This window comes from Chinchilla lanigera, unplaced genomic scaffold (genome assembly GCF_000276665.1).
Source record: "Chinchilla lanigera isolate Chin_1 unplaced genomic scaffold, ChiLan1.0 scaffold00040, whole genome shotgun sequence".
Classification (NCBI taxonomy): domain Eukaryota; kingdom Metazoa; phylum Chordata; class Mammalia; order Rodentia; family Chinchillidae; genus Chinchilla; species Chinchilla lanigera.
In genome coordinates, this window is record NW_004955441.1 from 8054379 (window position 1) to 8068757 (window position 14379).

General features: G+C 37.5%; 1 long non-coding RNA gene across 2 annotated transcripts in view; it reads left to right on the plus strand.

The window, feature by feature from the left end:
* Positions 1 to 14379, plus strand: part of LOC102017392 — a 52625-nt gene that overhangs the window by 17198 nt on the left and 21048 nt on the right. For both annotated transcript variants that reach the window (XR_262055.2, XR_262056.2), the window contains exons 3-4: positions 7279 to 7415; positions 13562 to 13691. This is a non-coding gene — a long non-coding RNA (uncharacterized LOC102017392). The remainder of the gene's footprint in view (positions 1 to 7278; positions 7416 to 13561; positions 13692 to 14379) is intronic.

Genomic DNA, 14379 nt, shown 5'->3' on the forward strand with positions numbered 1-14379 from the left:
GAAATCTGAATAACCTATATTTTAAGAACTTACAGGCTGGGGATATAGCTCAGTGGCACAAGCACCTGCCTGGCAAGCACAAGGTCCTGAGTTTGATTCTTGGTACCAAAAAAATAAAAAGGAAGTTCTTGCTTATTTTCCTACTATCAGGTACAGTGATAGCTAAAATCAATTTTGTTCTCACCATGACTGGATAATAAAATGCCTCATTCCTTTAGTAGCATGAGGTTTGAAAAATACCACTCCAGAGGAAACCAACAGAAAAATACAAATGTGTAAAAAGACAAACTAAAACACTTTGAAACCTCAGAGAAATGATACATAAATTTGAGGAAAAAAGGTATCATCTAGAAATTTAAAACCATTTGCAAGCATTTGGCTCTTTAAAGTTTTTAACATTTGGCTCATCATTAAAAAATAGTTAAAATTCCAGGACTTAGATGTTACAGAAGTGTGCGGTACCTGATATGTAAATTAGGATAGGTTGTTTGAGCATCAGTGTTATACCCCTATCATAACAAATTGAAATGTAATAGACTTTGAAGCTTAGTAACTGTTTACACTTGAATATATTTTATTAATTACCTTAAACTAACTTTCAACAGAAATTTTTCTTAACCCTCCCCTCTTTTGAATGCTAACGTGTAGGTTACATTTAAGCTTCAGTAAGAATTACCATTTTACTTCAATTATATTCTTAGATAAATATTTTTCTTAAATGTGTCAAAACCTATCTCATTTTCTAACAACATAATTGTTTGACAAATTAAGCTCTACAAAGTTTTCTTCTGGGTTTCATCTACAAAACACAGGCCGGCACTTTCAATTTTAGTATTTTTCTTGAAGGAGAATTAGGTCTCAGTTACAAACATAGCACCTATTGTGATTTCTCTTCTATGTCTTTTTCTATCTTTCTTGTGTTATCTTATAAATTTATAAGACCTCAACTACAATGTATAACTTACTAATTTGCAAATTTCTGTCTCTCTTCATGACCCTATTTCATTTCTACTATCTCTATTTCTTACTTTTTTTGACCTTTTCTGTTGGATATACTACCGTGAGCTCAAATAAAACATGTCCCAAATTGATCTCACTAGTTCTTCCAATTTATACCATTCTTCCTTGTACTGTTTTATTTTTTCATAAATGATGGGGCTATACTTTCTCTTTCTCTAATTTGAAATGTTCAGAGACAATTCTTCCTTCTCCCCCACGTTACACTTAAGGCCCCACAATTTTGTAAGATCACCTGTAATGTATCTTGAATGTAGTATTTTTTGTTCAACATTGTTCTCATGACTTTCCCTTGGAAAGAGTTTCTGACATATCTTCGAATATCAGCCTCCTCCTACATAGGTTCATTTTTCATTTGAGTTGCAACCCTAAGTTATTAATCTATGCCATCATCAATGACAGTAAATATCTAAATTTATTATTCTGCTAAAACCCTTTCTAGCTTCACTGTGATTACAAGGTAAATTTTTATTTTTAATTGATGTTCTACTCAGGTACATCTCTGATCATTCTTTGTCCTGTAATTCATCCTCCAATAGTAATGAATTTTAGACTATATTTCACATATTACACATTCTCTGTGATTGAGCCTTGGCACATGCTTTTCTGGAATTTCTTCCCTGTTTGAGGTGGTGCTCATCCTTTAAATCCAAACTGAAAACCACTGCAAAGACTTCCTTGAATTATATATCTAGTCTCCAACTGAATTTTATTATTTTTTGTACAATTTGTAGTGCCACATTATGCCTTTGATTATGTCATGAATTTATTCAGTGCTGAGTGTGGGTCTTACTTAATACCATATCTTTAGCATATGGACATGGATGTGAGGTACTACGTGTTGTACAAGTTTATCCCTGACAGGTTAAAAGGGCTTGGAATTACCAAGGCCAGGTAGAGCCAGTGGGTCTTTTTCAACCAACAAATGAGTAATTTAGGGGCAGGAAGGAGCTAAATGTTGTTATTTATGCTAATTTATAGCTTAGTGAGGGTTTTGATTGCTATTAACTACCATTATTTATCTTTCCTCTAGTAAAAAATGGACCACTAAACTTGTAAGGCTGCATTTTCCACTGATGTAGGTTTTTGACTGAATGGAGAGGTAGCTCTTCTGGCAAAGCCAAGTGAGTTCAATATAGTCCTGTGGCCAGCACTTTTTTGACTTGGCCCAGCCTCTTAAAAACCCAAGCATACTGTGGAGATCAGACTTCCCCTGCTCCTGCTATCCATGCTGAATGTCAGCATTTAAGAAAATGAACTTCCAAACTTCTCATTTGATTCATTTGACTTTCAAATTTTCCTCTTGTCAGTCTATGTGCTTTTTTGTCTAGTTTCTTTCTTCTATACTGACTGAATAATTTTCAGTCATATCTTTGTCTTTGCTGCAATGTCTGTCAGACTGGTGACTCTATAGCAAACTTCTGATTTTCTAGGACTGTACAAACTTCTATATACTGCCTTATAGATAGCTCAAGGGCAGGAATACCTGCAAATAGTCATGAAAGATTGCAGGATTAGAGTTAGGAACAAAGCAAAAATTGGAAAATAATGTATCTGAGTGTAATGTGTATATTAACATGAGGGAGGCTGAAATACAGCTTATTAGTAGCATCCGAGGTCATGATGTGGTCTTCCATGATTACCTGTTTGGATTCTAACAAACCGTAACATCTCAATACCTGAATTTATGTTTAATAAAATAAGGGATAGTCTATTCTAGAAGAACAGTAACTAGTGGAGCTCTGAGATGACATTTTTATACTCTATGTTCAAGCAATGCAATGTCTAAGGAGATGAAGTTCTAACACTTCTAGAGGCATTGTTAGACACAAACATCACACATCTAAAACACTGAGCTGTTCGGTCTGCCTACTGGTGATGCTTGGATCTCTGGTCCTCAGTAGAAGCCAACCCTCTACCAAGTGGAATAGGATGGAGCCTGGTGTTCCTAAGGCACTCTCCTAAAACTCTCTTAAAAGTGTTGCCTGAGTTTGGTCTCTATCTTTCTACTGAGCTGAAATCACTGATGATCACATCACTACTTCGCACTAAATGTTTTCATTACTTGCATTCCATTTTTCTATTTATATTGGGCATTTTTACTACTGAAGCATAAATACCTCCAAGCAGGATCTTGCTGTATTCCTGGGGACTTGTTTATGTTACTTGTTATTCTTTGGCTCCTGCTGCGAACTGTCTGGCACTTGCACCTTTCATTAGTTTTTATTTTAATTCTATAGTAGGTCTGTAAATATCTTCTCCTACAACATGTTTTTTGCTCTACTTTTCTTTGTTCTTTGAATAATTAGTTTCTCTAAGCCTTATGGATTTCATCCATATGAAGTCCTTAGGAGGATCCTCTTTGCTCATAGTCAGGATTATATCAATAAAATATTTTAAGCAGAACCACAAAATGATCACATTTATATTTAGAGGTGAAAAGTTTGCAGGTGATTGAAAAATCTTGATGACAACTTGATTGATTCTGACTTACGACTGTAGCAGGAGAATTAAAATGAAGTATATGAAGCCTGTGTATATTTAATAAAGAAATCTAGGAGTTGGTGGATTAAATGTATGAGACTGAGAGGGAGGGTGATAGTATATCTGTCTCTTAGATTTTTGGCTTAATTATTTTCATAGATGCTGGAGCTGTTCAAAATCAATTTCTGGGGGGCTGGGGATTTAGCTCAGCAGCACAGCACCTGCCAGGCAAGCGCAAGGTTGTGAGTTCAATTCCCGGTACCAGAAAAAAAACAAAACAAAACAAAACAAAAATCAATTTCTGATTTTGCAACTATGTGCATAGTCTTTATCAATATTTCTTCAAACCTTTGAAGATAAAGTAAAATCTTTAATATATTTCTCAAAAAAGCTTTCAAAATCTACATCTTAATCTCATCAATGGTCTTACACTCATTAAAGTCTTTTCATGTAAACCACTGCTACTGACTTGAGGTACCTGTGCAATCTGGGCTCTTAGGAAATCTTGGTTTTCATCATCCTCATTAGGCAATGTCCTCTATGCGTCACCTTTCTGCATAGAGTACCTTCATTCTTTCTTAGCTAACTCCATAAACTGGGTATCTGAAGCACACTTTGCACACACCTCTGCCTTCCCTCTCCATGACTATAGGGTAATTGCTATTTTATTAGTCTGAGCTTCATTCAGGCTTCACGTTCCTAATGGTGAGGGAACAGATATCATTTATCTTTATATCACTCTCAGTGAGCACACAGTGGATGTTAAGTATAATACTTAACAGAGCAAGTGAGCAAATGGGTGGATGAATAAATATTTCTCATCAGAAGGAGAAAGAAAGATTTCATAGAATAACCACATTGTTATGAATGAACCTCCTAGATCTTCAAGCGGGCATAAGATTTATACAGGTACAGATAGTGGCACAAGTCAAATAACAAATGCATCCTGACCTGACTTCTTGAGTGAATGAATTGTAAACAGGAATGCAGGAATTCCAAGTTTACAGAACACCTTGAGTGGTAATAGCCAAGGAGCAATAGGATGCAGGCTCTAGCTTACTGTGGACAGTCTATTTTGGCTAAAGTTTAGGGGAACTAAAGTGGGTAGGAGAAAACCAAAGGACAAGCTCTTATAGCAAGTTCTGCATTTCGATTTTGGGTATGTTGAGTGGAGGGGTTATGGCTCAGTCAAAATTGGTTTTGCATACAGGAAGTCCTGGTTTGAACATTAGCATGCACATGCGCACACGTGCGTGCGCGCGCGCACACACACACACACACACACACTAAAAAGCTGTTCTTTCTAAGATTTAATTTCCTACTTGATCAGATTCTACAATATTAGAATACAACAGCAGTTGTAAATTCACATGTTTACAAAGACGAGTAGGTCTTTGGTGCTTCACTTGGCATTGCCTAGAAAACAATTCATGTTCTCCTTATTCCTAAAGAGACTTTCTAGGTTAACGACTCATTCGCATGTGAAGTATGTTAGAGAAGAAGAGAGGTGTAATGGCATGCAGCACTAAATGAAGTGTCAGGTTTTCAGCTAGTTTAAAATATGATCTGATGTACTGACGAAATCACTTGCTTTTAAAATTCTTCCCAAAGTATTAAAAATTGACCATGAGAAAGTATTCAGAAGATTTCAAGCAATTCTAATAGCCTTAAATAACAGAACTATTTAGTTTACTTAATATTGGTGTTGTTAAACTATTTGATTACATGTATTATGTACACTTGTATTTCAGAGTATAGGATCAGGACATTCTTGACAATTTGGATCTGAGCTGGCAGTATACATGAGATGATTGTGAATGAATTCACCTCATTCATGATCTCTCCATGTTTGGTTTTACTCTTCCATGTCATAGGAAGCAACAGGCTCTCCTGCCTCCACTGATGTCCAGACACACCCAACAATCAACAAGAAATAGTCTTTCTTTTTATTTTAAAGAGAATAAAAAATAATTTAAAAATATTAGAAATCATACAGAATTTCACTAAGCAAGATGATAGGAATTCAGCAATAGTTGTTATACTGCACAGTGTTGTCTTCAAATTAGCTGTTCAGATTAATGTTACACACATGCAAAACTGGTCAAAAAATAAAAAGAAGAAAAAAATGTAAGCATTGACTGTTCCTTTGAATAGACCAGCAGAAATCAGCAGTATAATTATCCCAGCTATCCTGTGTATGTACATGTATATTTTCCCTTCCTTCTTTCTTTCTTTTCTCCTTTCCCTCATCCCAGTTGTTCCTTTCCTTTGAGACATTTCTATCCCTTTCACAGTACTGTCATAGTGAAATCTTGGAAACAATCCAAATGCCCATCAACTGAGGACTGAATAATAAAGATGTAGTATTTTTTATACAATGGAGTATTAGTCAGCTATAAAGAAGATAAACTCGGGGCTTTTATAGCTAAATGGATGCAACTCAAGACCATACTTACAAGTGAAATAAATCAGACCAGCATGTGTGAACATCATATTGTCTCCCTAGTGTAAGAAACTGAAAGAGTAAATAAAACCCCCAAAAAACATTCTCTCTTCATTTGCAACAAGATTGTTTGAACTTATATTTTTTCAAATTTTTTTTAGGTTCTAACATCTTTAGCTCATCATAGAGGCCTAAGAAACTCCTTTGCCTTTATGTGGCATGAAGCAGCTTCCCTCTAGGAGAAAAGAGGAAGGGTGTGGGGGAAGAGCAGTGTTATGTAATTATTTGAGAACTGTCTGAAAAAATCAAAACATAGCAAAACAAAACAGAATCTAGTTATTTTCTTTTTCTATTGGAACTGGAGAATTTCTTTTTAAAAAGATTATAATATTACTGAGCTCTGGAAATATGCTTATTTTGTACTTTGTGATGTGCTCATAGTAGATAATACTATTTTATTCTTAAGGGAAATCCTAAATAAATATTTGTCACTAGATATTGACCATAACAATCGCTGCAGAAAGCCATACTAATCAATTGTAAGAGTGGATCATTTAAAATTTATTCTGGCTTCCTGTGCAGACAACTAGTTAGTAATAATCACATCAGTGGGCTTATCTCCACAGGATAAAGAGAGATTAGTTTTGAATAAAGCACAATAAAAAAGGAGCCTTACTGTCTTGTGCTTTTTTTTTTCTAAAGTTTTTATCTATAAAATTGAGTTTTTGTAGGCAAAGTCTGAAGAGATGGGGGTGAGGCAATTCAAATACTTTGATTAAAATTACTGAACAACTAAGTGAAAAGAAAAAAATTTAGTGTCTGTACAATTCTTTCTCCACACTCTAGTTGGAACCAGGGAATATTTTGGAGAGGGGTAATTTAAAGAAATAGATAAAGAGTCAAGCTTGTTGGCAGAAGATTGGAGAAAGCAGCCTTGGTTGCTCTAAACTTGGGAGATATGAGTGGTGATGGTAGATCCATAAGGCAGAGCAGTTCTCCAAATACACCTGGCTATTAATTCCAAAGGAGAATCAAGATTTTGTAAAAGTGTCACGTTCTCAAATATTTTTTAGAAGTTAGGCTCATCTGGAAGCCCAGTATAGCCACCCAAGCCCATAAATTATCCAATACATCATGTATGCTATTCACATAGATGCATATAGCATAACACAGAGGTGCATATATTTCCAGACGACTGCTAATGTTGACAGTTTAGAGAAAACTACAAGCCACTTTAATGAGACTATTTTCTGAAGGAAACCAGTCTCAGTTAGTGACTCTGTTTCTCTTCAGTCTTTTCCTATTTTATTTAAAATTTTAACCTTATTCTATAGGGAGAGAGAATCTCCAGGTCAAGATACTCAACAATTTTCTGGCCCACTGCTACAGAGATATGGAAACAACGGCTCCTCAGTGACATCATCAGTCCTTGTGATTTGCAGTCAACTTGTTATAGAGTGGAGTTATACAGGTAAGTGTGACAAGACATTTCAAAATGTCAGAGTGTGCTTATACATTGGTGTCCAGGACATAAAGAGGCAAAGCTCAAGATAGGGTGTTTTGCTCAAGAAGTAGGTAAGCGACTTGATATGGACTCATCAGGAACTGAAGGTTTGCTTTGGATGAGAAGTGTTGCGCAACTGTGTGCCTGAGCAGTGGCCACTTAGAATAAATGAAAGCAATTCGTGATGACACCACATATGCAGTTCTGGAAAACTAGCTTCTTTCATGCCTCTTTCCAGGACCACATTCAACTATATCCTGGACGCTAGTACTGTCTATGCAGGTCTTTCAGTATATGATTTTCACTGTTTTTGCTAAGAGTTTTAAGCTATAATGATTTGAAATTAGTGATAAAACAACTCCAAGAATAAAAAAAATAGATTTCAAAACCAATTTGTGTGTTGAACAAGTAATAATGCTTGGAGATTTAGTGATCTTCAATACACATTGTATCTAAGTCAGACATGAATTTTTAGACTTTACATTAAATTTATTTTATAACATACTTAAGAACAGAAATTTATACTGTTCATGGGGTATATTGTGATATTTTGTATGTACTAGATATATTTATCTTGTCAAACAGTTATTATTTCTTTATGACAAAAACACTCAAAATTCTTTCTTGTAGTTTTGAAATTTAATTTCATTTAATTTTCTTTGGTTTTTTTGAGACAAGTTCTCTCTCTGTAGTTCAGAATGGTCTTGAACTCACCCTGTAGCCCATGCTGGCTTCCCACTCATTGCAATCCTTCTGCCTCAGCCTCCCAAGTGCTGGAATTGCAGGCATGCACCACTATACAGGCTAGCTTTTTAATAGATATAGTTTATTATACTTATCTGTAGCCATTTTACTGTGCAATAGTACATCAGAACTTCTTGTCCCTATCTAATTGTAATGTAGTACACATTGACTAACCTCTTCCAATCCCTCCCCCAACTCCCTCACCAGTCTCTGGTAAACACATTATACTCTTAACTTTTATGGAAGATCATCTTTTTAATATTCCACGTATGAATGAGATCATGTGCTATCAATCTTTCTGTATTTGACTTATGTTACTTAACAAAATGATCTCCACTTCTATCCATATTATTTCAAATGATATAATTTCCTTCTTGTCTATGAATGAATAGCATTCCACTGGATGTATGTATCATATTATTTTTATCCATTCATTATTTGATGGACACTTAAATTATCTGTATTTCTTGGCTATTGTAGTTAATGGTGTTATAAATACAGGGCTATCGGTGTCCCATTGACATAGTTATTTCATTACCTCAAAATATGTATCCTACAGCAGAATTGCTGGGTTGTATAGTTGCTGTATTATTTTTTAGAAACTTTTTATGGTATTTTCCATAATAGCTATACTAAGTTACATTCCTGCTAACAAAGTGCAAACATTCCTCTTGCTCCAGATCCTCATCAGGATTAGTTATCATTAAGTATTTGTGATGATCGCCACTAGTACAGGAGTGAAGTAGAATCTTATTATAATGTTGATTTACTTTTCCTTGATGATTAGGAATGTTGAAGATTTTTCTCATATTCTTGGTAGCCCACTGTATGTGTGCTTTCAAGAAGTATCTATGTCATTCTTTAGCTGATTTTGAAATCTGTTTTTTTCTTTTATTATTGAGTTTTTGACAATCTTATATATTCTGGAAATTGAATCCATGACATATGTATAGTTGGAAAATATTTTCTCCCATTCTTGAGGAGAATTCTTCCCTTTATTGATGGCTTTGCTGTGTAGAAATTTTTTAATTTGGTGAAACCCCATTTGTATGCTTTTTTAATTTTGCTTTCTGTGTTTTTGAGGGTCTGGTCCAAAAAAATCCATGCTCATTCCAGTGTCCCGCAGTGTTTCTTTGCATTTTTTTTCTAGTAAGTTCAGAGTTTTAGATCTTATGTTCAAGTCCTTAGTCCATCTTGAGCTGATTTTTGTAAGTTATGGAGATAGGGGGATGTATGACATCCTGGCTAAAGTAGTATGGTTACTATAACAATAGTTTCAAGTACAGCTTAACTACTAACAAACTATGGTAACTATTAACCTGCTACCTCCAAGCACAGGAGCAAATTCTAAAGTTATGTAACAAAATCAAACATATGCCATGTACTTGTATGCAGTGATTTTCCCCTTAGTGGAGTGATTTATCCTTCTGTGGCTGTTGTCAGGTTTAAGATGGGTAGAGACAGGAGAAAGTGATAAAAGAGGCCATGTGTAGTAGAGTCAAGGTTGGAGGTCAAATGATGATCACCTGAATTTTGGGAAACTGAAGGACATAGGAGGGAAAGAATGAAATAGAATGTGAAGGAGTAATCAGAAAGGGAAGAGACAATGTTTACTTACTTGAAAGTTTAAATTCAGAATGTAGTTGAGGAAAGAAAAAAAGAGGATCAATAGAAGAAAACAAAAAACAAAGGTAAAAAACCTAAACAGTGAAAAGAAGAAGGAAGAAAAAGGAGAATGGAAAAAAGAAGAAATGAAAGAGAAAAAGTAGACCAGAGGAAGAGAGGAGAGAGAAAAAAATAACCACAAAATACAAAACAGAACAAGATGACTTCCAACCAGACCAGCAAGGATAGCCAGTCAGACAAACAAGGGGGAATAAAAGTAACCAGTTCTGTGATAGCATCCTTATCAGATCCAGAAATGTGCTGAGTACTCCAGCCAAGTTTGCCATGGGAATTGTGCTGGGTGTGGAGCTGATCTTGGCCCCTGGCTGTAGGGGCTGGGGCTGGTCTTCTGTTGGTGGAGTTCTCCGCAGCCCGATTGCTGACTCCTCGCTGCTGCTTCAGACACGTCCAAGGTACTGGTCTTGCTGATTACTCTGCCTTCCAAAGGAGTGTATGCACCCGCACGCGCACAGGCTGGCTTTCCTGTGTCTCTAAACGACCTCATCGCGTGGCTTCCTGATCTCTCAGACTCCTTCCCATGCAGCCTGCGGCCACTAGAAGTCCCAGCAAGCAGTCTAGGGAGCTGGGGGACTCTTGCAATATGTTCAGGACACAGGACCATGACAGCGGAAGCCTTGCTCAGATTGTTTTTCATCATGAAAGGATGTTGAATTTTATCAAATGCCCTTTCTCTATCTATTAAAAGGAGAACATGGGTTTGTTCTTCATTGTGTTGAGGTGGTATGTCATGTTTATTGATTTGTGTATGTTGAATCATACTTTTATCCCTAATATATATTCTAACTGATAATAGTAAATGATCTGTTCCATACGCTATTGAATTCAGTTTGATAGCACTTTGTTGAGTGCTATTGAATGCTATTGAATTCAGTTTGATAGCACTTTTTTTGCATCTATGCTTATTAAGATTATATGCCTGAAGGTTGTGTGTGTGTGTGTGTGTGTGTGTGTGTGTGTGTATGTGTGTGCATGCACTCATGTGAGTGCACCCTTTTTGGGTTGGTATTCAGGTAAGACTTAGCTTGGAGAATGAATCTGATGAATTTGGAACAACTTCTTTCTCTCAGCTTTTTTGGAATAATTTAAGACTTGTCATCAGTTCTTTAACTGTTCAGTGGAATTCACCAGTACAGTCATTTTGTATAGCACTGAGATGCCACCAGCTCCCACCGTTCTGTGGTCTACCTACTGCTGAGGTAAACTTGTGACCTAACATGGGTACCACCAGCCGTAAGTAATGCTGCTCAGAAAGAATTCCAACAGACTGGACCCACATGTCTCCATCTGACAGCGGGGCTCTTCCAGAGGCTACATCTCTGGGCACGGACCTGGATTAGGGCTCATTAAGATTTTCCCAATGTTAGTTTTCAACAGCCCAGTACTGAATTCCAAGGCCAAGATTGATGTCTATTATTCTGCCTTCCCCTGAGTCTCTGACATCCTGCTCTTCCCAGTACTGCTGGAAATTGGGCTAGCGTTGGTGGAGATGGTCCCTTGATCACCAAGGCTGATGCGAAGATGGATTGTGTCTGAGTTTCCAACCACAAAGATCTGCACAGTCAGAAGGTTACACTAGGCCCCAACTCTAGCTGGCAGTGATGTAGACTGAAGCAGGAATTTGTCTTACTGGGCTGAAAATTGCCACCTGGTGCTAAGACAGCTCTGGCTTGAGGATAGCCACGCTGCCTGAGGAGGTTAGAGGCAGTTCCCTGATCATCAAGATAAACACTAGCGGGGCTTACACTTGAGTCTCACAGCAATAGGGTTCTACACAGTCTTGGGGGACTATGCTCCAGGGCTACTCTACAGTTGGCAATGATGCAAGTTAAAGCTTGAGTTTGTCCCACTAGGCTAAGGGACCCTGATGGATGTTGGGACTGATCCAAAGGCTCTGTCTGGCCTGCATAAAAGGGTGAAAACCTTTTGTTTTCTGCCCGGTGTGGAGTCTCTTCATTGTGGTCTAGCACTGAGCACCAAGGCGAAATCTCATGCTTAATTTTGTGCTCTGCTCCCCTGTAGGTGTAGCCTTGCTTCCCACTCTGCTGCCTCTGAGGTTTAGTGAAGGTGTTGGAAGAAGTCAGCTGCTTAGCTAATGTACTTCTATTGATTCAGTTCACTATTACTGGCCTAGGGAAAGAGACTGTGGGACTCTGTCTGGAATAGGGTTCTATCACAGTGGCCTTGGTACTGGTTTCAAATTTAAAGCCTGTACTTAATTCCTTCCCTCTTCCTAAGTGGAGGGTGCTGTTTAGAGTAAGAGGAAGGGTGATACGAGCAGCTCTTTTATTCCTGACTTCCTCTTCAATGGTTATTTTGTTCATCTTTCCCTTTGCTATGGTTTGTGTCTGAATGTTCCCCCAAAGCCTCATGCAGTCACAGCACCAGCTTTCAGAGTCTAGGATTGATTCGTGGGTGTGAGTGCTGCACCCGCCCTGGGGCAGGTAGTTTGCATACAGTGTAAGGGAGGAAAAGAGGCTGCTTGCTGCTGCTTCTCCCTTTTGCTTTTGCTGCTTTGCTGTCTTCCACCAAGAACTGTTGCCCTCTGCCATGTGCCACTCTGCCTTGGAGCCAGCCAAATACGGACAGAAACCTCCACAAACTGTAAGCTAAATAAACCTTTCAGTCCTTAATAGTAACTGTCAGGTGTTTTGTCTCAGCAATGAGAGAAAAGTAACTAAAAGACATCCTCCCTTCCTCCATTCCTCTCTTCACTCCTGTCCTGTCCTGTTCTGTTCTCATTCTCTTTCTCTCTCTGTCTCTCTCCATGAATCTATCTCTGTCTGTCTCTGTCTGTCTGTCTGTCTGTCTGTCTATCTGTCTCTCTGTCTCTCTTTTTTCTTTTCTTTCCTTTTCTCTTTACAGAGTGATTGAACTCAGGATCTTCACACTAAGCTAGGTCTCTAGCTCTTTTTTATATTTTTATTTTGAGACAGATTCTCTCTAAACCATTAAGTTGCCCAGACTGGGCTCAAACTAGATCTTCTTGCCTTGGCCTCCCAGGATGTTGATATTATAGTCATGGGCCACCATGCCTGGCTCATATATTCTTATTATTGTACTAAAACTAGGTATTGTGCCTTCTTCTGTGACTTCCTTAGCACATGTGAAACTAGTTGGTACATGAATAACTGTAAAAATCAAAGTGTCTGGAGGGATGCCATGAATTGAGGGTCTTCCTCAATCTCCATCTTATTCTACCTCCTACTCCTCAATTTTTATATTAATCATTTTCTTTAGTTTTCAGTTTACTTAGTTTCTTTAATTTTAGTTTTTCTGTAGTTGTATGACAAATCCATTTAATTCTTCCTGTTCCTTACCAGTGTAATTATTTTATTGATATAGACCATAAGTACTTAATGTATATTCATTGTTTACAACATTTCATATTTGGATACCACTTTACAGCTTGCAAAGCACTTTAACATATCTTATTTAAGTTAAATAAGGTAAGAGTTAAGCCTAAACTCTAACACAAATATGCCTTTCAAGATGTGTTTGCAAAGCCTCATTATTTTTACATTACACACAAGCATTTCTTAGGCACAGACAGATGGACAAATAGCTATGCAAGGAATCCCTTTTAAGCTTTGCTCTTTGCTCTCATTCAGTATTTCTTAGCAGTGTAACTTTCTTTTACGAAATGATTCAGAAACTTCTTTTTTCATTTTTGTTCCCTGTGACAGTGTACAACACTGATGAAACCAGTCACCACGTGGATGACAAGCATAAGATGACCTTCTTGGCTTCAGAGAGATTAAAATTCATATGCTGTCTTCACTCACTCCTCTCCAGCTAGCATTATCAGTAGGCAACGTGAGTTTTTTTAATGTTGCTTTCAGTTTGTTTTCTGTTTGCAAGGTGTTTGTTTCAGACCTTTGGGTGGCAAGCTTGAGCCAGACAGCTTTTACTCTTCTGTTTTTAGTACATGTTTGCTAGCTTTCACTCTCCTTAGACTGGTTCTGTGCTTGGAGGGAGGCACTCCTTTTTATCTGGTTGTCTTTCAAATGCAAAGGGCTGAGGCAAATGACGCAGAGCACAATCAGTGGATCTAAAGCACAAAACAGTCTCTAAATGACAATGTCAAGTCTCTTTATGTGTTCATGAAGCACTTGAAAAATGAGAAAGAACAGCAGGTCTTCAAGAGAGAACAGAGAAAGGGCTGGCTCTGAGTGCTTGTATACGAGAAGAGAAGAGGGTATTAACATGCACAGAAACATTAAATCTCGACTAAGAAAATCATTAAGTGCCACATCCAGTTGCAGCTCACTCAGCTCTGATTTAGCAATCATTTGCAATCTTACAAGGGAAGGGTTATGGAGTACAAAGTGTACTTCAGTCTCACCTGCTGGGTGAATTAATATTGAGTGTTAATGCATTTGAAACATTGGCAGGGAAACCATCAAAAGAAATAGAATAGAGGGGCTGGGGATTTAGCTCACCGGCAAAGCGCCTGCCTGGCAAGCGCAAGGTCGTGAGTTCGGTTCCCGGTACCGGAGAAAAA